The sequence below is a fragment of the Ailuropoda melanoleuca genome, chromosome 9 (assembly GCF_002007445.2).
Source record: "Ailuropoda melanoleuca isolate Jingjing chromosome 9, ASM200744v2, whole genome shotgun sequence".
NCBI lineage: Eukaryota > Metazoa > Chordata > Mammalia > Carnivora > Ursidae > Ailuropoda > Ailuropoda melanoleuca.
The window spans coordinates 28336450-28360730 of record NC_048226.1 but is presented as its reverse complement, the minus strand read 5'-3'; the positions used below and the strand labels follow the sequence as shown (position 1 = coordinate 28360730).

At 36.8% G+C, this 24281-nt stretch overlaps 1 protein-coding gene and 1 pseudogene across 3 annotated transcripts in view; one reads left to right on the top strand and one right to left on the bottom strand.

Moving 5' to 3' along the window:
* LOC100473481 overlaps positions 1–17097 on the bottom strand; it is a 95817-nt pseudogene extending 78720 nt beyond the window's left edge.
* Positions 1–24281, top strand: part of PEAK1 (pseudopodium enriched atypical kinase 1) — a 287490-nt gene that overhangs the window by 182755 nt on the left and 80454 nt on the right. The window lies entirely within an intron of this gene.

Sequence of the window (24281 nt, the reverse complement as noted above, 5' to 3'; positions counted from 1 at the left end):
GGGCTTATATGCAGCATATATAAAGAACTTTTACAACTCAAGACAGCTCAGTTTTAAAATGGACAAATGATTGGAACATACACTTCACAGTACTATATGAACGGTTATTAAGCCCATGGAGAGATCCTCATCACTTGTCTGACAAATGCACATTTAATAGAAAAAGATCAATAATGCCAAGTGTTGATGAGGTTGTGGAGCAGTTGGAACTCTCATACATTGCTAGTGGAAATGCAAATTGGTATAACCATTTTTAAAAACAGTATGGCAATACCATACAAAGTTAAACATACATTCACAATTTGACCTAGCAGTTCCACTTTAAGGTATTAACCCAAGCAAAATGGAAACAATTGTCCACCCAAAAATGTGTTCAAATGTTTATAACAGCATTATTCATAATAGACAAAAACTTGTGAGTGAATAAACAAATTGTCTTATATCCATTCCATGGAATCCTACTTGCAATAAAAAGGAACCAAATAGAGATTTTTTTTTTAATAAATCTCAAAAACAATATGCTGAGTGAGAGAAGTCAAACATAAATAAAAGGTTGACCCTTGAACAACACAGGATTAAATTGCACAGGTCCACTTATATGCAGATTTTTTTACAATAAATCCAGTATAGTACTGTAAATATATTTTATTTTCCTTATGATTTTCTTAGTAACCTTTTCTCTAGCTTACTTTGTAAGAAGAATACAGTATATAATATATATAACATACAAAATATGTGTTGTGTGTGTTATTGGTAAGACTTCTGGTCAACAGTAGGCTATTAGTAGTCAAGTTTCAGGGAGTCCAGAGTTCTATGCAGATTTTTGACTGCATGGGGGGTTGGCTCCCCTAACCCCTGTGTTGCTCAGATGTCAACTGTAGCATGTACTATATGATTCCATTTATGTGAAATTCTAGAAAAGGAATATCTATAGTGACTGAAAGCAAGTTTGGGGGGCCAGGAGTTGAGGGGAGAGGATCAAGTGCAAAGTGGGACAGAGCACTTTTTTGAGTGACGTAATTGGTCTGCATCTTCATTGTTGTAGTGGGTACACAATTATATGCAGTTAACAAAAATGATCATAGTCTGCATTTGAAATTGGTGGATTTTATTGCTGTAAGTAATGCCTTTAAGAAGAAAGAAAAATAAATCCTATTTATCCTTTAAGCCTAGGTTTATATCACCTATTCATAAAAACTTCCTTTATTCTTTCTGTTGGAAGCAGTGTTTCACTTCATGAACTCCCAGAACTTTATCTGTAAATCTTAGGGTGCTATTTTCATTTTGTCATTTTGTATATTTCAACTCCCCTGCTAGGCTAATTTCTTTGGGGGCAGGGATTATTTCTAATTTTATCTTGGATCCTCCAAAGTCTAATTTTTGCATATCTTGTTATTTCTTTCTCTCGAAAGTAGTGGATAAAACTTCATTACGTTTAATGAAGGGTTCCAGTTAATTGGATTTCAGTTTTTTCTGTCTGCAAATGTACTACTTTGGAAATGCATTCAGCGTAGGGAAGTGTGATCTCTCACAACTTTCTTTAAGCAACAAATAAATTTCTCCCCCACCCCAGACTCCAAGTTTATGTGTTCCTTTAAAAAGTTTCTCATGGCTGATAAATGAAAAAAAATTATTTTTGCTAGCACTAAACTCTAGGAGATAGTACATGAAGGGACACTGGGACAACTCAATAACTCAGTCTGAGGCTTTGTAAAAGAACTAGAAATATTCTCTGATTAGATGTTGCTCATATTATTTTCTATAAAAAGCCAGATGTGTAACATTAAATTTGAATTCATTGATGACCTTTTCACAGGTCTTTTGGATAACATTGCCCTGGTTTGTTTGATGATGTGCGCACAAGTTTAGAGTTTACTAAAGGGAGCAAGTTACTAAAAATATCCCTTGTTTGGCTTCTGTCAGATAGCACAAGCAGACTTTTAGAATAAACTGGATTTAATCAATTTTTAATCAGATTCTCTCAGTCTTGGATATGCCTGTATTCTGTATTGTTCAGTCTAGGGAAAATCCACATACTTTTGGTGACAGAATTGTATAAATGACAAAATTGACATTTATAAAAAGCTTTAGGAGCCTGATTTATCTTTTTGTCCAAACTTAGGGCTACTCTACTTCCCCATGGAAAGTACCTGAAGGCAGGCCAATTTTTAATTTTCTCAAAAAGAGTTTTGAATCCAACATTCTTGAACATGTAGTCAACTGAGACACACAGTTCTATATGAAATATGCAAGAGAAATCATTGAATCTGAAAATGTTATAAAATGTAGGAAAAGTAACAAAAAGAGAATTTTAGAGACTGAGAAGCCTGACCTAGAGTCCCAGCTTAGCTACCCAACGCCTCTTATGCTGTAACGATGGAGGGATGCTCACTTTCCCTAAGTCTATTTCTGCAGCTATGAAAATGGAAGAGAATTCTTTATTTTTATTTTTTTAAATTCAGTGGTTATATATTTTAGTTCCTGCCAGTATTTCACACCCAGTAATTATTAGTTCCTTTCCCCATACTTGATCATAAAAAATATGAGTCTTGGGGCACCTGGGTGGCTCAGTTGATTGAGTGTCTGACTCTTGATTTTGGCTTAGGTAATGATCCCAGGGTCATGAGATCGAGTCCCTAATCGGGCTCTGCGCTGAGTGTGGAGCCTGCTTAGAATTCTCTCTCTCCCTCTCCCTCTGCCCATCCCCACCCCCACCTGCATATGCATGTGAGCTCTCTCTAAAGATAAAATGAATAAAGAAAATTTTTAAAACCCTCATTTAAAAAAAAAGCATGAGTCTTGTAAAAGGTGTATAATCTCACCAGGATGAGGTACTCAATATTAATGAAGAAATGCTTTAGGAAGGAAACATAGTGTTTTATATTATTTTTAATAATTATCAACTTTGAATTATGATCAAACATGTTTATAGTAGTTCCTATTGAATAAGGGTCACAGGAATAGTAAGTCATTATATTATTTTGCCTAGTACTTGTACTCTGAGATAGTAATTTTGCTGTTACTAAGTCAACATCATTTAGCCAAAACTGAACTCACCCCTGTGATGTCTTTGTGGGGCCATAGAACCTGCCCTGTACAGAATTTCATCTGTGTTTAATGTTGTATGCTACTTTAAGCCATAGTATTCCTTTATTTGTATAACATTTTTAAAACTTTGCTGAAAGATCATTTAAAAATCTGTTGCTTTGAAACATTTTATAAGATAAGTTAAACTTCCATGCCTGAAGAGGCAGTGCACTGTAACACTGGGGTCGGCAAACTTCCTGTATATGGCAAGATCATAAATAGGTTAAGCTTTGTAGGCCAATCTGTTGTACCTATTCAGTTGTGCCTTTGTAGCAGGAAAGCAACTGTAGACAATATGCGATTGATGGATGTTCGTGTGTCCAGTAAAACTTTATTTACAAAAAGACAGTTGGCTATCTAGTTGTGACCCGTGGGCCATATTGCTGATCCCTACTCTAACAAGTTAGCACAGATTTGGAGGTAGAAAACCCAGTAATCCATCTGTCACGTGAACTGGCTGCATATTGATGATGAACCAAATCATTTAACTTCCTTGTGAATTACTCTTTTTTTAGTAGTAAAATAAAGAGGTGGGACTCTAAGTGATCTTTCTTCCTATCTTAAATTTTTCTATCTTTAAGTTTTAAATACTAAAAAATTTTTCTGATATAAAAGTCACCTTTTCCTGAAGGATAAAGAACCTAAGGATGAAATCAATGCAGAGTGTTGACTTTACACTGGATATAGAAACTGGGTTTAAAACAAATTGCATATATATTGCTTCTTCCCTTTGGAAACTTTGAGATCTAAAAGAACTTCAGCCTTGCCGTCCATGAGAATAAACCGATGACCTCCACATCAATATATTACCAATAAATTTAGTGATAGCTGGAAGCTTTAATGCACAAAACTATGAGTTGCCTGTAGGCTTTGTAAAAATAATTGCAATTTATTGCTCCAGTGTAAGTGGTAAGTGCTACTTACCAAGTAGCACTCAGCACTTTAACCTATTTGACATCTATAACAACCTATAGTTGCTATTTTTAATCCCCATTTTACAGATAAGGAAACTAAAGTTCAGAAACATGAATGACTGGTTTAAGGACACAAAGCCAGGGTAATTCAAAGCTGAGACTGAACCCAGTGTATCAGTCTCCTCTTGGTGTTGTAAGAAATTACAACAGACTTAGTTTTTTAAAACAGCACAGATTACTATCTTACATTTCTGGAGGTCAGAAATCTGAAATTAGTCTCAGTGGGCTAGAATCAAGGTTTTGGCAGGGCTGCATTCCTTCTGAAGTCACTAAGGGGAAATTCTTTTACTTGCCTTTTCCAGGTTCTAGAAGCTGCCCACAGTCCTTGCCTTATGAACCATTTCCATCTTCAAAGTCAACAATGGCTGGTCAGGTCTTTGTCCTATCACATCACTCAGATTCTCACCCTCATACCTCCCTTCTTCACTTTTAAGACCCTTGTTATTACATTGAGCCCACCCAGATAATCCTGGATAATCTCTTTTGAGGTTCTAATTTAATCACATCTGGAAAGCCTCATTTGTATATAAGGTAACATTTTCACAGGTTCTGGGGATATGGATATGGATGTCTTTGTGGGTTCATTTTTCTACCTTCACACCCAGTAAAGGAGAATTTTTTTTTAAAGATTCCATTTTATCCTCAGCATCTCAGAGAAAGGAGGACTAGTTATTGTCATCCCATTGGACAGATAAAGAATCCTGAGGTGGAAGGAATCTGTGACTTTGCCAGGGTTTTATAACTAGTTAGCTGGGGTGGGGTGGAGTGGGATGCTCTTTTAATTCCCATTTCAGAAAGCTTTCTATTGGATCATATTTCCCTAACATTTTTATCAGTATTAGGCATTTGATGCTAATATGAGTAAATTGCTTTCATGTCTCCAGATAATCAAACTTGAATTCAACCCAAATTAGACTTGATTCAATGCTCTTGCCATCTGTTAGCTTGTTTGATAATTTCTGGTTAGAAAAAAAGAAATCTTTTCCTGAAGGATAAAGAAATAAGCTAAGGATATAATGGATGCAGAGTTTTTACTTTAATCAGATATCTTGAATATCTCTCTTTGCTAGTGTTTAAACTCAGTGGTTGAGGGTATATGGGATGGTTGAGGGTATATTTTACATTAAAAAGAGAGATAAGAGGGTTATCTTAGAATGGACTTTTTTTTAAGATCCAGTTTCAATTTATTTTCTATTTATAGAATTTTTTCAATACATATTGCCTGTTTTTCTGTTATGCTAGTGAATAAGTAGTTGAATCTGTACTGTAAATTTACTTCCCTGGTCTGTAGATTCTTAACTTTGTATTTTCTTTCCAAAATAGTAGCAATGGAGAGGAGATAGTTCTTCAAAAATGAATAACAATTAAAAGGACCCCTCTATAAAACCTGTGTTTTATAGTCGTTATATGAAGTAAGAAGGAGGTGGTAAGGGACACATAACTTGTCTCTTTTAGCCCATTTCTTCAGTTTTTCATCAGTAGGTTAGTTCTCACAGTTAGATATTTCTATCTTACCAAAACCAGGTATTTCCACACATTTCACATTTAGACTTTAACTATTCCATAATCCATCGTTTTTGTTGCTTTATTTGTTCTGTTATTCTAAACAGCAGTTTAATTTTAAAGTCATTTTTCCAGCTTTTCTCCTTGGGCAGGAAGGACAGTTTTTTACCTCTATACTAAATTGTCTAAAATTCATAGATCTGGTTACCGTAAACAGTTAAACTGAAAAGACTGGAAGGAGGGATGAACAGAGTAGTTAACAATGACTAATACTCTTCACCCTGGAGGAAGCTACTGGCCTGGCCAATGTGAATCCCATGGAAACAATACTGAGACTAGGGATGTAATTTTCCCAGAGCTACTGGTGGTTCTCACTAAGGGAGTAGCCAAGTACAGAGTGGAATGGGATGCACTGAGATAAGAAACTAGAGAAGAGTTCCACCCACAGCAAAGAGGGGCATGTGGTGGTTACCAAGGAGTTTGGAAACGGTATGATTTAATAGAATTGAGTGGGATTTTGAAGTGAGTCAGGGCTGGGTTCAAGGCTTACTACTTCAGAGCTGTATGGCACTGGGCAGGAAACTTGACCTCTTCAATCCCCCACATCCTTATTCATTAAAATGATAATGCCTGCCCCTCAAGGTTATTGTATGAATTAGAGATGTGATTTACATAAGTAGTAATATTAGCCTCGTAAACAGGAGCAGTAAGGATAAAAAAACAGTAAATTGAAGTTGGTAGGCAATTTTTTCACCAGTTCTGTTTAAAAGTCTCAGAGGCAAGAAGAGTACGATCCAGTTTCAACTCCACCTGGTCCCAGGCCTGCACTGAGCCTGGAGCTGAGGAGGAACACTCTGAGAGTCCTGAAAGGAAACTTGAAAATATAACTGGAAATGGAAAACAGTGATCTCTGTCAGAAAACCGCTGCTGTCCCTGTACCTTGTCCTCTGGCACCCACAGCATGGCCCCTGGGCTCCGTGTTATGGATCCCTGGTTGTTGAGATAAGAACTGCCCTCTGCCTAGTCAATCAATCAGACAATACCCTTTTGGAAAATAAAATCCCTTTTTAAATTTTCAAATTAAAAAAAACTAATGTGCCTTCTTACATAAACTCAAATTATCTTATTATTACACTAATCTAACTGTAGAAAGTTTCCATGCTTGTAGTTAGTCATTAATTCTTCTTAAGCATTAGAGATATGTATGCTCTTGATTTTACTTTTTAGTAATACACTTTATTTTTTAAAGCAGTTTTAGGTTCACAGCAAATTTAAGTGGAAGATATAGAGATTACCCACATACCAGCTCTCCACACATACACAGCCTGCCCCACCATCAACATCCTGCACAAATGTAGTACATTCGTTACAATCAATAAACTAACATGGACACATCATTGTCAACCCCATCCACTGTCTACATTAGGGCTTGTTCTTTATGTTATGCCGTCTATGGATTTTGACGAATGTAGAAAAACGTGTAGCCACCGTCATACTAACATACAGAATAGTTCCGCTGCCCTAAAATGCCCTGGGCTCCACCTATTCATACCTCCCACCCCCTAAATCCTTGGAAACCACTAATCTTTTTACTGTCTCCATAGTTTTGCCATTTCTAGAATATCATATAGTTGGAATCACATAGTATATAGCCTTTCAGATTGGCCTCTTTAATTTGTAATGTGTATTTATGGTTCTTCTATGTTTTCATAGCTTGATAGCTCATTTCCTTTTGTCACTGAATAGTATTCCATTGAGTGGATATACCACAATTTATCCAGTCATCTATTGAAGGACATCTTGATTGCTTCCAAGTTTTAATAATTATGAATAAAGCTGCTATACACGTTTGTGTGCAGGTTTTGTATAGACATACATTTTCAACTCCTTTGGGTAAATACAAAGAGGCAAGATTGCTCGTTTTCTAGTGTTGAGCATCTTTTTATATGCTTGTTTGCTATCTATATATCTTCTTTGGTGAGTTGTCTCCTCAGATCTTTTGCCCATTTCTTAGTTGTGGTGTTCGTTTTCATACTGCATTTTAAGAGTTCTTTATATTTTTGATAGCAGTTCTTTTTCAGATATATCTTTTGCAAATATTTTCTTCCACTATGTGGCTTGTCTTCTCATTTGCTTGAGATTGGATTTTGCTGAGCAGACATTTTTAATTTTAACGAAGTCCAACTTTAATGAAGTCTTTCATAGATTGTGCTTTGGTGTAGTATCTTCAAAGTCATCACTAAACCCAAGGCCATCTAGATTTTTCTCAGACTATCTTCTAGGAATTTTATGGTATTGCATTTTATGTCCAGGTCTTCTATTCCATGTTGAGTTAATTTTTGTGAAGGAAATAAGGCCTTTGTCTAGATTCTTTTATATATATATATAGATAGATTTCTAGTTGTTTCAATATCATTTGTGGCAAAGACTACTTTTCTTCATTGAATTGCCTTTGTTTCTTTGTCGAAGATTAGTTGACTGTATTTGTATGGATCTATTTTTGGGCTCTCTCTTGTGTTCCACTGTTTTTTCTGTTTGTTTTTTCACTAATACCATACTGTCTTAATTATTATAGCTTTACAGTTAGTCTTAAAGATGGATAGTGTCAGTTCTCCAGCTTCTTCAGCAAAATTGTGTTTGCTCTTGGGGTTTATGCCCTTGATTTTAACCCCATAGATTGTGCTATAGAGTACAAGAATAAAACTTCATGGTATTGCCCTTTAGCCACATATCCAAGGAACAATAGAAATGATTTCTTCATATTCTATTTTCCAGATTTTTATCATCCCCATCTTTTGTATAGATTCTAAAACCCACTACTCTAGAATAGTCTGTGGATCCGGACCTACTGAATCAAAATCCTGACCTACTGAATCAGCATTTTTACAAGATGCCCAGGTACTTTGTAAGCACATTGAAGTTTAAGAAGCCCTACTCTAAAAAACAACTTTTATCTGACTGTGAATATGGCACAGTAGCTTCACTTTTTATAGTTTGAAAACGCATTCAGAATCTGGGTGGTTTTTGTTTCTTCATTTCAGAATCTGCTCTTTTCAAACTTACTGGTCAGATAGTTAGAAGATAAAATATAAACCAGATAAACAGCACACCTGATAGAAACTTTAATGTTAACAGATGCTTAAAAAATTTTACAGTAGAATCAAATGTAATTCACATCATTCTGCTTGTTAATGAGGAGAAATATCTAGAAAAATACTGTGAAGGCCAATGTCAAAGAATTACTGCCTATGTTTTCTTCTAGTTTCATATCTTACATTTGGGTCTTTAATCCATTTTGAGTTTATTTTTGTGTATAGTATAAGAAAGTGGCCTAGTTTCATTCTTTTGTATGTAACTGTCCAGTTTTGCCAGCATTGTTTATTAAAGAGACTCTCTTCCCCATTGGTTGTCTTTTTTTTTTTTTTTGCCTCCTTTGTCATAGATTAATTGATCATATAAGCATGGGTTTATTTCTGGGCTCTCTTCTGTTCCAATGATTTGGATGTCTGTTTTTATACAAAACAGTACCATACTGTTTTGATGACTACAGCTTTGTAGTGATCTTGAAATGTGGGATTGTGACCTCCAGTTTTTTTTATTCTTTCTCAAGATTGTTTTGGCTATTCCAGGTCTTTTGTGGTTCCACACAAATTTTAGTATTATTTGTTGTAGTTCTGTGAAAAATGCTGTTGCTATTTTGATAGAGATTGCACTGAATCTGTAGGTTGCTTTGGGGAGTATGGACATTTTAAGGATATTGATTCTTCCTGTCCACGAGCATGGAATATCTTTCCATTTGTGTCATTTTTAATTTCTTTCATCAATGTCTTATAGTTTTGAGAGCACAGATCTTTCACCTCCTTAGTTAAGTTTATTCCTAGGTATTTTATTCCTTTAATGCAACTATAAATGGAATTTTTTCTTAATTTTTCATTCTGCTACTTTGTTATTAGTGTATAGAAATGCAGCTGATTTCTGTATGTTAATTTTATATCCTGCAACTTTACTGAATTCATTTATATTCTGCTTATTATTGAAATGGTTTCTTGCTTCTTTGTATTTTTCCTACAAATCAACTTTAGATAGTTATGACATGTAGAAATATACTTTACAATAACTGATCTCTGGGGCAAAATATATTATCTTTGCCATTACAAATGCCATTACTTTTAAGAAGCATAGTATTTGGAGTCAGACAGCCCTGAGATCTAATATCAACTCCACTACTTCCTGATTTTATACCTTCGAACATCAGTTTCCTCATCTGTAAATTTGGAGAAGATACCTACCAATATGATGGGTAGGAGGATTAAATGAGGTGATATCATATAAAGTTTCCAGCACAGTGACTGTAGTACCTCAACAAATGTTAGCTTCTTTCTTTTCCCCCACCCCCAAAAGCAGTATTAAAAGTTTTCACACACACATTCTGTGATCATTTCTTTGTTGTAATCAACTATATAGATGTGAACAGATATTTGGCATTTCTTCTCAGATTTACATGTACTAACCTAAATGTATCAAGTTGAGTTTAAGCAATTCAAGATTACTATTAATGATTATGGGGAAGAGGTTCTTTTTTTTTTTTTTTGAGTAAACTCTATGCCCAATGTGGGGCTTGCACTCACAACCCTGAGATTAAAAGTCACATGCTCTACCAACTAAGCCAGCCAGGTGCCCCGAAAGACAACAGATTCTTAAAAAGAGGTTTTACTGCTGTCTTTTCAAGGTAAAGACCGATATATTAGCCTCAGATTTTATTTTATAAATTGATAAGCTTTTCCGTATAAATACCCCTCTTTCCCCACTTCTAGACAGTATCTGTTTTTTCATGAAGAAATTACCAGTCTTGGGGCGCCTGGGTGGCACAGCGGTTAAGCGTCTGCCTTCGGCTCAGGGCGTGATCCCGGCGTTATGGGATCGAGCCCCACATCAGGCTCCTCCGCTAGGAGCCTGCTTCTTCCTCTCCCACTCCCCCTGCTTGTGTTCCCTCTCTCGCTGGCTGTCTCTATCTCTGTCAAATAAATAAATAAAATCTTAAAAAAAAAAAAAAAAGAAATTACCAGTCTTGCCCCCTATTCATCAATCAAAGGCTCTTTCTAGTGTTGAGAATACTTCATGGCGTCTAGCATGTTCTAAATATTGTCTTTTCATTATTTCTGGCATATCATCTGGGAAAAGCTAACTCAGAGTCTGTTTTTATATAAATATATTCATGGCCCCTTTCCAAGGAGTTTTAGGCACCTGAGATGCAGGATGTCATGTAGCTAGAGGCATAAATGACTAATTCAGAGTTGTATCTTAAAGACAGAAGCAGGAGAATACCCAACTCTGACTGTGTTAGATGTCATACTTAGACCATACTGGCTCCTTTGTATGTCTCCTTTTGTGTGTCTGATTCATCTCCCTTCAAACTTGGTATTTATTTTACACTCTGATATTGTTCCAAATGAAGCTAGCTTTAATATTAATTCAGCCTTCTAGTTAGAGCTACCTATAAAATAAAAGCCGGTGCTGTGCCCTTGTCCTTGGAGTTTCACATTATGCTATTCACATCCTATATGTTCAAGAAGCATTGTGTTTTCTTTTTGCCTAGATTTGTGGGTTATTGACCAGTTGTGTTCTTCATGATTTAATAATAGATTATTTTTCAGAGTAGTCCAAGAGTTGTCTTAAGTCTGCTTATGTTGGTATAAATCACTGCTTTCTCTCCAGTTAATCAGGGTTCCGGTTTTTCTAACATGGTTCCTTTTAAGTGTTTGGACTGGGAATTGTGGTTGGTTTTGTTATCTTCTCTTCGTGAGTTTTGTCTTATCTCAGAACACAGGACTCTTAGAAGAACCTGTTTGTCTGCTGCACACCCTACCAAAATATTTTCTTATTTAAGAGTGGTGGTGGATAGGAACAGAACCAAAATTTGAAAAATAAAGGAATCTACCAGAAATTGTTAAGTAATAGAAAATTGCAAAAAACTATCGAATCATTGCACAGAAACCTCTTGATGAAAATTTCTTGTTATTTTTACTTTTAATTATATCCATATTAATTAAATTCTGCTTGAATAATTAATTCTACCTCTCATTTTTAGGCAAGAGCCCAGGGAAAGTAATACAGTTTAAATGGTGTTTGCCATTAGGGAGGCTTTTCTAGTCTGTAACTACAAATTTTGTCATTTCTATTATTGGTTTACCTTCCCCTATGAATTCTTTATGGTTTTATTCTTTATTGATTTTAAGCAGTAACCATTGCCATGTATCATAACCAAGCACCATTTCTACTCGAATCTGTAACTTCTCCAAGGATAACCATGTTTAGATTTCTCTTAGGTTGATTTTTTTTAGTGAGCAAACAAAAATTTTCCCTACCATTTGTTATTATCTCAGAGAGGGAACTAACATTTGTCAGTGCCTGCTCTGTGGCAGATAACATCCATGTCTCACAACACTCCCTTCTTCTCCACGGTCTGTATTTTATCTGTACCTTGCTGCTCCTTCCCTTCCTTACCGCATCACCTGCTCAGTTTTCAGTGCCATTGACAAATTAGAAACCAGTCTTTCTCAATAACTCAAGAGAGATTTGGGGAATTCTATATTATTAGAATACATTTGGAATTGTGGTGATTCAAGGTAATATAAAATAGAGAAGTGATGAGTAGGAGGAGCTAAGAAAACAAATAGCTTCTAAGATTTCTTTCTCTTTCATAAAGCATACCTGGTAGGATTTTAAGACCTACCTGTAGATTATACCTTTTTTTCCAATGCCCACAATATTTAGAGAAAATCAGAGCATGGCAACCTGTCATGCAGGATTTCCATTTGCAATGTCTTATTCCCTGAGCTAGCAATGCTAAGGCTTTCACTGCCTGACAGACAAATTGGGGAGGAAGGGAATTGGATCAGGAGCTTCATTTGATCATTGCCCCTCACCTGTTGTCCATTTAACAAATGACCTTGAAGAGTTTGTATAATCTTCTCTTTGGTAGGAAAATGGTAGACCCAGAGTTCAGCTGGCTCTTGCTTATAAAAGTTAGACAGATTATAGAGAAGTAGCGGGGCTCACAGCCTGCTTATTAGTGTGAAATACTGGCTGATCTAGAGGGAGATGCAAGAGTGATGGTATTGCTGCTGCAAATAATTGTGGGAGACACTTGTGAGTATTGCACAGTAAATTTGCACCTTCCATGAGCACTCATTTAAGGGGAGGCTTCCTCGGGATGGGGCTTCCACAACACATGTCTAATAGGTGCATTCATTTTAATATGCTCATTCATTGAATAGGCCTGATTAATTAGTACATGTCACCATCTGGTACTTAGTGAGACTATTCATTTTTAAAATGTTGAAATTGCAGGGAATGGTGCACACCAATTAAAATCCTTTTAACTGGATTGTGTTGGTATAAAGTATACGTGTAGGAGGACTTCATTGGAATTCAGCATGCATCTAAGGGTACATACATCAGCCTGAAGTCAATTGGAACAAAGGAAGTCAAGAGAGGAGAAAAATGAAAGAAGAGCTGTCCTTTTTCTGAATGTGTCTGCTCATATATTGGGCTTTCTCTCTTTGTTTTTCTGGTCTTCTTCTCACATGTCTTGGTTGTTCTCCTAACTTTTATTTTGGATTCTTTCTTTCTCTTTCACCCTCCATTTTTATCTTTTTGTCCCTCGTTTACTCATCGCCTTCCCACCTCATCATTCTCCAGTCATACATTAAAACAGAAGAGTTGGATGAATACTTTTATGTAGTGATATAGTAAAATCTTAGCTCTCTATGTCCTTTGAAAGAATGAGTTCTAATTGGCCAGATTTTCTGGATAATGGTGAGCCTAAAGCTCATTAAACATCAAAATGTTTTCAGTTAGAAAAATCATTTGGTGCTACATTTTTTTTAAATGCAGACTAAGATTTGGGTATTTTTTCTCCTTCTCTCTACCTTTGTTTTTCAAATTTGCTATATAGGGTATTTATTTTATAATTAAACAAACTTTTTTTTTAAAGATTTTATTTATTTATTGGACAGAGATAGAGACAGCCAGTGAGAGAGGGAACACAAGCAGGGGGAGTGGGAGAGGAAGAAGCAGGCTCTTAGCAGAGGACCCTGATGTGGGGCTCGATCCCACAATGCTGGGATCACGCCCTGAGCCAAAGGCAGACGCTTAACCGCTGTGCCACCCAGGCGCCCCAAACAAATAAACTTTTAAATAATAAAACCATTTGTATGAAAAATCTTCCCAAAAGACTTTACACACTTTTGTTGTTTTCTTGCCTTCTTACACAGGATACTCAAGATAATTTAACATTTTCTTGATATCTAGAGTCAAGGTCAATCAGTGCCATTCTGGAAAATGCAGTGATGCACTTATGGGGCTTGGGCTGTTTGCCCCTCACTGAGATACTTTCTGAGCTCTTAAGTTTGGTTTTTGTATTTTTCTTTGTCTCCATTTGCTGTCAGGTAGTCCTTTCTGTCTGAATGCTTCTGTCCCCTTCTGAGCTTTTTGGTCTGGGAAACCAGATAATAAAGCATTGTTTATTCATCTGTTCAAGAAGCATATAGGTACCAAACCTGAATAAGAAGTGAGAGAGAGGAAGTTGTATACAAACAGCCATAAGTACCATGTGACAGGAATTATGAGGAGGAAACAGTTAATTTTAAGAAACGGATCTGCAGCTTCACAGGAGACTTGGCATTTGACTGAAGCATGGAAAGTTCTATAGAATTTCGAACAGTTGTTATATGGGTGGACATGTAGTTGATGATGATAAAAAAAAATGGTAAGGCAGTATTAATCACAAAAGAGCACTATATTTTGTTTCAAGGAGTTCAAATGTATTATGGAGACAACTGAAAACCAGTAATGGTTGCATGAAAAAGTAAGTAGAGTGGTAAAGATCTGTATTCTAGAGGAATTAAGAGACAACAAGATACCATCCCAGTACCTCAGACAAAGAGTGATGAAATCAAGGACTCACATGATGGCTAGAGTTGTCAAAGGGAGAGTACAGATTGGAGAGACAGAACCTGGCAATTAATTGAATATAGCATGGGAAGGACTGGGGGTGGGGGTAGAGTGGTCAACGCTGACCCAGCCTGAACGTCTACCAATATTGTGATACCATTAATTGTTACAGTGCCCAGAACAAGGTGGAGCACATTTTGGAGGAAAGATAATTAATTCTATTTAGGCAGGTCTGGTAGGCAGTTGGAAACTGAAGTCTGGAGCATCAAAGGACAAGACGTGTAGGCTCTGCGAGGTTATTCCACGCTTACGTATTTGGGAATACACAAGATCACAGAAGAAATGATTAGAAAAGAGAGTCTTTTTAAAAGGGTAATAGTGGAAAGGGCATTTGGGCACCTTTGTGAGAAAGCAGTGGGACGTACATATCTCCACTCAAATTAACATTATCTCAGCTCATAGTTAAGTGGATACAGGATCTGCAAATAAAGGGGATCATGAGAGAGACTGTTAGAATTCATCAAATTACAAGTAGAGCATTCACTTTTATTTCTGTACTAACAATACCAACAAAACTGATCTGAATTGATCAAATTAAATTTGTCTAAAACAAGAGTAAAGAGTGAATAAATGAGAGACCCTAAGGCTCTTCCCTACCTTGTCTAGTTTTCAGCTGTGCCCTGAATAGGTAATCTTGCCAGATAATTATTTCCATAGAGAAGAGTTGTTTCTTATTATATATAAGAAATGTTTTTAATTGTTTGAGGTTGTTAAAGGACTCTGACTGCAACTTTATTTCTCCCACTGTTAAATTTGTTTGAATGATTCAAGTTGGCATATTAACCCAAATTTGCATTTACATAATCTTTTGACTTGATTGTAAATTTTGGGAAAAACTTTAAAAAGGTATTCATGTTACCAGACAGCATGTTCATTGTGTTAAATACCTCTGTGTATCAGTGTGTGTGTGTAATTTGATCTATAGGAAAAAGGTCTGGAAGGATATAGTAAGATTTGGGGCTTGGGGGACAGCTGTGTGGCTCAGTCAGTTAAGTGTCTGCCTTCGGCTCAGGTTGTGATCCTAGGGTCCTGGGATGGAGCCCTGCATTGGACTCCCTGCTCAGCGGGGAGTCTGCTTCTCCCTCTGCCCCTCCCCTTGCTCATGCTCACTCTCTCTCTCTGTCTCTCTCTCAAATAAATAAATAAAATCTTAAAAAAAAAAGATTTGGAGCTTGAAGTTTTGCTTTGTTTGCATATCTTTATTTTCTGATTGCTTATATAATCTAAAGAATTCAGTTATTTTTTACTTAAAAAATATAAGGATCATAAGTCCAAGAGAGTTAGAGTGACTTGCATAAAGTGAAATTACCTATCTAATTAGTGATGGCCTTGAGGGTTGTTGTTCATTTTTGTCCCTGGGGTCAGTTCTGCTGATTGGTGAGTTGTTAGGATAGGAATGGAAATGCTACCCAGTACTCATGGCAGCCACAAGGACCAGGAACAAGCACCTCCTCAGGAAAATCGGGCATCCTACTTGTCACTTTTTACTCAGAGAAGCACTGGTGGTCTGTAGTGGTCTAATGGTACAGACCACAGGCAGCTATCTTTACTAGTAAGAATAAAGACCCAGCATACTGCTATTTAAGGGTAATTTAGCTTTTCCTCTACCAGTTTATGGGCTTGTTTACTAATATCCACTGACTCCCCAGAATCCAAGCTTCTGCTGTTTTCTTGTTTATTTTGGGGGGAGGGGCAGAGGGAGAAGGACAGAGAAAATCTGTGGAGCCCAATGCAGGGCTCAGTCTCACAACCCTGAGATCATAAACTAACCAAAATCACAAGTCAGATGCTTAACTGGCTGAGCCACCCACGTGCCCCTCTGCTGTTTTCTTAAGAACAGCCCTGTGGAAACCTGTTGGCATGTGCTCATGTCTGTCTGGAGTATATGAATCCTCTGGCCACAGTTCCCATCCTTCATGCTCCATCGCTGGCCCCCGCCCTTCAGTTATTCAGCCCAAGTTTTATTTTTCTGGGTTTATTTTGTAGTAAAATAAAGATTAACTAGAGAATTGTCACTTTACCTTTTTCTTTCCCTCCCCATCCACTTCATCCTGATTCTTTTATATTGTTCTCACCAAACCATTTGCACTCAAGATTTAGAGTCAACTTTATATAAAATAATAGCAATTAAGTATTTTTTAATGGGGAGAATTTTAATCACTTACATGATTTTAGACTCTGCTATTTTCATTCAGGTCTCAATTTTCTCATTATTCTCTTTAGCAAAGTAGTGCAAATTATTGCTAACTTAATTCTCTACCCTTCTCAGTATGCCTCTGGGAAAATCATCCTTGATCTTCATATAGAGACACCCCAGAATCATTGACGATCCCTGTCCCTTTCCACCAGTGTCCCACTGGTTGATAAGTGTTGTCCATTTGGCCTCTCAGATCAGCCCCTGCCCATTATTTCCTACTGCTGCTGTGTTAGCTTGGGGCCTTACCTGCTCTAGTATTGTAATAGTTGAACTAGCCACATTGCCTCCAACCCTGCCTCCTGTCAATTTGGCCTTTTCCATGCTCACCTGAATTCTTAAAGCACAGGTAGTATCACATTACCCTATTGCTTAGCAAGTCTTTCCTGGTATAATCCGACAGCATCTCTTAAAACCAATGTAAAACACAAGTCCAAAATGGAATGCTAAAGTTTCTTTGCAAGTCAGTTGTTCAGAACTTGGAGTACATTTTCCCTATAGAAATAATAAGTGGTAGACTGGTGTGCAAGTTAGCTGAAACTTTCAATTAAGCCATTCATGGTAATTGAGGCCCACCAGCATAGCTACCAGTATCTCCATGGAAATAGCATGGCCCATCTGGTATGTCAAGATGGCATACAGATATGTATGGAGGGTATTGGAAGGAATCACTTCCCTTCCTGTCCTCCATTGATTTAGAGATTTAATAAAGGAGGGAAGAACTAATATTTATTAAGCACTTATTATGAATCAACGTCTGTGTTAGGCAGTTTATATAGTTTGAGATAAAATTGACATGTAACGTTATATAAGTTTAAGTTGTGCAATGTGTTGATTTGATACATTTAAATATTGAAGTATGATTACTGCCATAGCATTAGCTAACACCTCTATTATGTCACATAATTATCATTTCTTTTTTGTGGTAGAACATTTGCTATCTAGTCTCTTAGTAACTTTGAAGTATATAATACAGTATTGTTGACTATAATCACTGAGCTGTGCATTAGGTCTCCAGAACTTACTCAACTTCTAATTGCAAGTTTGACCAATGCCTCTCCAGTTACCCCTCCCCTCAGCCCCTGGTAACCACCACTCTATTCTCTGTTTCTATGAGTTTGACTTTTATAGATTCTACATATAAGTAATACATTACAGTATTTGTCTTTCTCTGTCTGACTTATATCACTTAGCATAATGCCCTCAAGATCTGTTCATGTCACAAATGGCAGGATTCCTTCTTTCTCGTGGATGAATAATATTCTGTTGTATATACCACATTATCTTTGTCCATTCATCTGTTGATAGACACTTAACTTGTTTCCGTATCTTGGCTGTTGTGAATAATGCTGCAATAAACATAGGAGTGCCTATTTCTTTCTGATACACTTCATTTCCTATGGATATATACCCAGACGTGAGATTGCTGGATTATATAGGAGTTCTATTTTTAATTTTTTCAGGAAACCTTCATCCTGTTTTCCATCTTGGTCAAACCAATTTACATTCCCACGAACAGTGCACAGGATTCCCTTTTTTCCCATATCCTTCCCAACACTTGTTATCTCACATCTTCTTTTTAAATATTTTTTTATTTATCTCATATCTTCTTGATGATAACCATTCTAATGGATGTAAGCTGATATCTCCTGGTGGTTTTGATTTGCATTTCCCTAATGATTAGTGATGGGCATCTTTTCATGTACCTGTTGGCCATTTGGATGCCTTCTTTGGAAAAATGTCTTTTTAATTCTGCCCTTTTAAAAATCTGTGATTGTGGTTTTTTGTTCATGAGTTGTATGAGTTCTTTATATATTTTGAACATGAACTCCTTATCCAATATATGGTTTGCAAATATTTTCTCCCATTCTCTAGCTTGTCATTTGGTTTTGTTGACTGTTTCTTTTGCTGTGCAGAAGGTTTTAGTTTGATGTGGTCCCATTTATCAATTTTTGCTTTTGGTGCTTGTACTTTTGGTGTCATATTTAAAAAAATTGTTGCCAAGACCAATGTCAAGGAAATTTTCTCCCTCTGCTTCTTCTAGCAGTTTTATGGCTTCAGGTCTTATGTTTTAAGTTTTTACTCCTTTTTGGATTGATTTTGTATATGGTGTAAGATAGGGATTCATTTTCATTCTCTTGCATGTGGCCATCCAATTTTCCCAACTCCATTTATTGAAAAGACTCCTTTCTCCATTGTATATTTTTGGCTTCTTTGTTGTGAACTAGTTGACCAGTATATATATGCATGGGTTTATTTCTGGGCTGTTTATTCTTTTCCATTGGTCTGTATGTCCATTTTTATGCCAGTACCAAACTCTTTTAATTACTATAACTTTGAGGTATAGTTTGAGTTCAGGAGTGTGATGCTTCTGGCTTTTCCTTTTTCAGGGTTGTTTTGGCTATTTGGGGTCTTTTGTGGCTCCATACAAATTTTAGAATTGTTTTTTTCTATTTTTGTGAAAACTGCCATTGGGATTTTGATAGGGATTGCATTGAATCAGAGAAGAAGAAGTAAAATTGATGATAAAATTATGATATGATTTTATGTATAGAAAATCCCAAAGACAACCAAAAAAAAAAAAGTGTTGGAGCTAATCAGTGAATTCAGGAAAGTCACAAGATATAAAATCAATATACAGAAACCAGTTGTGTTTCTGTACACTAACAACAAAGTCTCTGAAAAAGAAATGAAAAAATCCCATAAAAATGAATAAAGTACTTAAGAATAAATTTAACCAAGGACATGAAAGATATGCATAATGAAAACTGTAAGACTTTGATGAAAGAAGTTAAAGGAGACACAAACAAATGGAAAGATGGCCCGTCTTCCTGGACTGGAAGAGTTAATATTGTTAAAATGTCCATGTTACTCAAAGCTACCTATAGGTTCAATGCAATCCCTATACATTTTATCTGAATTCATTTTAACAACAGCCCCGTGAAGTTGATGGTTATTATACTCGCTTAACAGATGCTTAGCAAATTAGTAATGTATATAAGATCACAAGAGGAATGCTTATCAACATAAGAGAATATTATTTTTAAGCACTACTTTCAAATTTTAGTAATTTATAAGCTCCTTTTAATTGGTAAAAAAACTGGAGTCTTTCACTATTGATGTACATTATTACAATTTTACTTAAATATGAACAAACAAAATTAGATATAAATTCTTTACACATGTATTTCTCATATAGCTCTAAACTGAAACAAACTTACAAGTTAAGTACAAAAAAGCCTGTAAAAGTAATGAAATGCAAATTAACAACATTATTTCAATGCAATGGTAATATTTTGCCAAAACGGAATTGCTGCTTACAACATGAGTATGGAGCTGTCTGCCACCCCAGAGGTGTCTTGGCAGCTTTCGTTACCATTGGTGCTCTTTTTCTGCCACATTTCCTTCTAAGATGTTGAAAATCCAGGGTTGGTACAATGTACAGTGATTGCACCGTCATTTCATTCTGGTCTTTACTTAGTGGGAGTATATCATTTACCTATCAAGGGAGCCTCCTTTTTTTCTCATTATTCTTTACAGTTAAAATAGTGTGTTTGGTGCCAGTTCAGATGAGAAAAATAAATGTATATGTACATTTGCAGTCATGTTGCAAATCCTGTTGCTGTGCTTAGTTAATAAGTGGCCATTGCAATGATTCTGCATATGTTTATATTAATTTTAGATGTAAACTTTGTTTTCAGTTCAATATTAATGTCTTTTGGAAAACTCATAGACCCTTGAAAAGAGATCCTGGATTCCAGTTTGAAAGATACTCTTAATGTATTTTTAAGCAATTATTTATTTATTTATTTTGCGATTATTTATTTTTAACCATCATAAAAATAATTCTTATTTGTTTATTAGAACAGGTCCTCCAAATACTTCTACCAGGAAAGATGGTTATACTAGTTTATTATGGTATCTCTTTGAAAGCAATAAATTTCTGTTTCTTTAAAGTACTGTATAACTCAGACTTTCACTAATTTGAAAGTGCTTTTTCTCTTTAAAAGTCTAAATTGTAAATGCTTTACAGAATGCCTTGTTCACTCTTTTCCATAGCTGGGGAAGGTAAAATTTAGTTTGATTGGAAAAATACCTCATAGACAATAAAGCTTCCACAAATGGTGAAGCGTGGTAACAAATGGCATTATTCTTCCTTTGATGGTGTTGCTGTAAACATTCTAGTGGGATTTCTCTCAGAATAATTGACTGTTTTGTTTGTTGAAACAAACTTCCTTCCCAACTTCCTTTTCCCCCTTTCTCTTCTTTTTTTACCTTTGAATCTTGCACTGTCCTCCTTTCCCCTCTTCCTTATGCCCTTGTTTTATTTTAAGTATTTTATTTTTGGGGGGCACCTGGGTAGCGCAGTCGTTAAGCGTCTGCCTTCTGCTCAGGGTGTGATCCCAGCGTTCTGGGATCGAGCCCCACGTCCTGCTTCTCCGCTGGGGAGTCGGCTTCTTCCTCTCCCATTCCCCCTGCTTGTGTTCCCTCTCTCGCTGGCTGTCTCTTTCTCTGTCGGATGAATAAATTTTAAAAAATCTAAGAAATAAATAAATAAATAAATAAATATTTTATTTTTTTAAGTAATCTCTACTCCCAACGTGGGGCTCGAGCTTACAACCCTGAGATCAAGAGTCGCATGCTTTACTGACTAAGCCAGCCTGGCGGCCCTTCATTCCCTTGTTTGATACCAGAGATTACCTATCTTTTCACATCTCATTTAGCCTACAGTACAGCTTTCTTCACTTGACAGTTGGGTCTGTGATTGTGGGCAGTGGAGAGGAAGAACGCAGCAAGGCAACTTCTAGTAGCATCTAGTAGCACCGTTCACTCTCAGTCAGCTACTTCAAAAGCCCTCCTAATAGGGTGGCTCCTGAAAGAGCATGCTTAATTTGCCTCAAAATATTCACTCTGAAGCACACAAAGCACAACTTTGGGGCAGCCATAACTAATTGTGCATGCCTGTTGGTTTACTCCTAGCTTGCTTTGCTGTGAGCACATGGACTCTGCCCCTCTCAGAGCTGAGCTGGGAAGGTGTGGGTGTGCTTCTTTGTTTAACGTAGAATTCCACTGTGGTGGGCAGTGCTGCTGCTGCTGAGTGGACTGCCTTCCAGGTACCACCAAGTTTATGTCTAAAGCGGCCTCCAGATGCCATGGAGAGCTGAGTTCTACCGTTTATGCATACATGCACTCATTCATCCATTCATCGTCCTACCGTCACTTATTAATTATGTGACCTTGGGCAAGTCTCCATTTCTTCATTAGCACAGTGAATCTAATGATAGTATGTACATTGTAAGGTTTTTAGGAGAGTTAAGAGTTTTCATACATAAAATGCTTTAAGTGGTGACTAGCTAAAATTATTATCATTCAGCAAGCATTTAATTAGTATCTAGTATATGCCAAGCAATCCAAGGGATACAGAAGTGAAAAAGACACAGCCTTGCCTTCTAGGGACTTAGATAACTACCACACAACATGGTATTTAGGAAGTCAGGTAAAGCTTCATCACACAGGCAAAATTTGAACAGGGTCTTAAAGGGCAAATAGTTTTGCCAAGTGAAACAGCATTAGAGGAAATACATTCCAAGCAGAGGGAGCAGCTCGTGAACAGAATAAAGCGCTGTGGAGTCCTTGGCTATTATTAGATAACCTTTTAACCTCCTCTCTGATGTATACCTTCTTAAGTAGGGGGTCTGAGGTGGGTTCAGTGTCCATTTTGGAAGTTATAATCTTATAACTAGTTATTACCAAGTTTGTAATAGTAATTATTATTATTATTATTATTATTATTATTATTATTATTTAACTTGTTCATCAAAGAGTTTGAACTTAAAAAATGATTTGGGAGCTAAGCAGTGGTACTTCACAGTGGTGCATTTGCTGACGCAAGGCTCTTATCCGGAGATGGCTACCATGTGACAGGAACATAAATGGTTAGAAAAAGCTTGCGGTTAGAACAATTGGAAGTGGAACGGCTTCTTCCTTTCTACAGAGCTTTAGTTAAGTTTTCCAAATTAAGGAGGTTTTACTTTGCTTTCTTCTTTAAACAGGAGAACCTTATGTCTTAAGATCTTGCTTGCTGTTGTGATAGCAAAGAACTGTGATTTTTTTTTCCACAAAAGGGTGGGGAGGGGGTCAGATCTCAAATTAAGAAGGTTCCTTTTACTCATGGAATTTCCATTCGTGTTCCCAGTTAAAGCTGTGTTTTATCTCCTACGAAGCCTTTTCCTGCAGCTTTGCTTTCACTTCCTCCCCCCCCCCCCTTTAGTCATATACTGAAGGGTTTGGCAGCCGGTTAAGGTATCGGGTCAGCATTTTTCACTGTGGAAGAAGGAAAGGTTGGGAACAGTGACGTGGGGATACTTGTCACATTTTCCTTTCCTTTTTTATATAAGTAACCCACATGTTCCATTACAAAAGCCTAATGAGAACCTGGACTTGTAAATTTTACCCTCGTATCCTGGGGATGGACTCATGTTGGGGATGACATATAGGCAATAGCTCCTCACTGAAAGTGTCCTGAAAAACCCATGTACAGCAGTGAGGATTCTTGACTCTGTCTCTATGGCAATGTGACAGATTTTATGAAGAAAGATAATGGCCTCCGGGTGTCATAGGATTGGGGAAGGAGCTTAGCAGTGCATTCCCCATCCTCCTTTATTATTAACAGATTCTCCTTGGGTGCCTTTAGGAAATGCTCTATATATGGTGTTTAATATACCACCTACACAGTCTCCCCCCCTTCACCGACTTGGAAATTACATCCAGCTTGAGGAGCTCCAGCTCTTTCTGTGGACCTGTTTATTCCAAGATTGAAATCCAGTGTGCATTTAGTTGTTTTGTATCAAATCTGCTTGAAACTGTTGGACTTGAGGCAAACTAATTATTGTCATTGTCATTGTCTGTATAGGAGCAGGGAGAGTGAAAAACAGTAATAGGTTCTTAAAAAGCTGTCATGACGTGAAGTGAAATAGGCTGCTCTTCAGCAGCTTCATCTGTAGCCTGAAGGGCTTTGGTCTTGAAAACTGTCAAACACAAAATCGGATTTTAGATCATGGCATCTCGATTAGCTTCTAGGGGCAGCTTCAGCCATTCAGCTCTCTCATCGACCGTTCCATCCATAGGGTTTGTTTTGAGATTGTAAGGAATGTGGAAGCAAAGGGGTTTTTCTTATCAAACACTCCATCTGGGTATTCCATATTAGACCCACCTTGGCAAATAGATAGAAGACACCAGCCGGACTGTCATATTTCCTTAAGTGCTTCGGGAGAGACATATTTTATTTCTCAAGCATAATTGGTGACTAGAGTTTCCCGATTTGGGGGTGGCAATGTTGATAGGCGAAGGGGCTAGTTACTGAGTGCCATTAGAGTTATTTCACAAAGGCAGTAAAGCCCAAGAATTGCTCCTTGGACGGAGCTACATCTTATCTGGTACAGCTTCTCTTTCTAAGAGCCTGTTACAAGTTAAAATAGTTTTGACAGTGTCTTTAAGTGCACATCTTT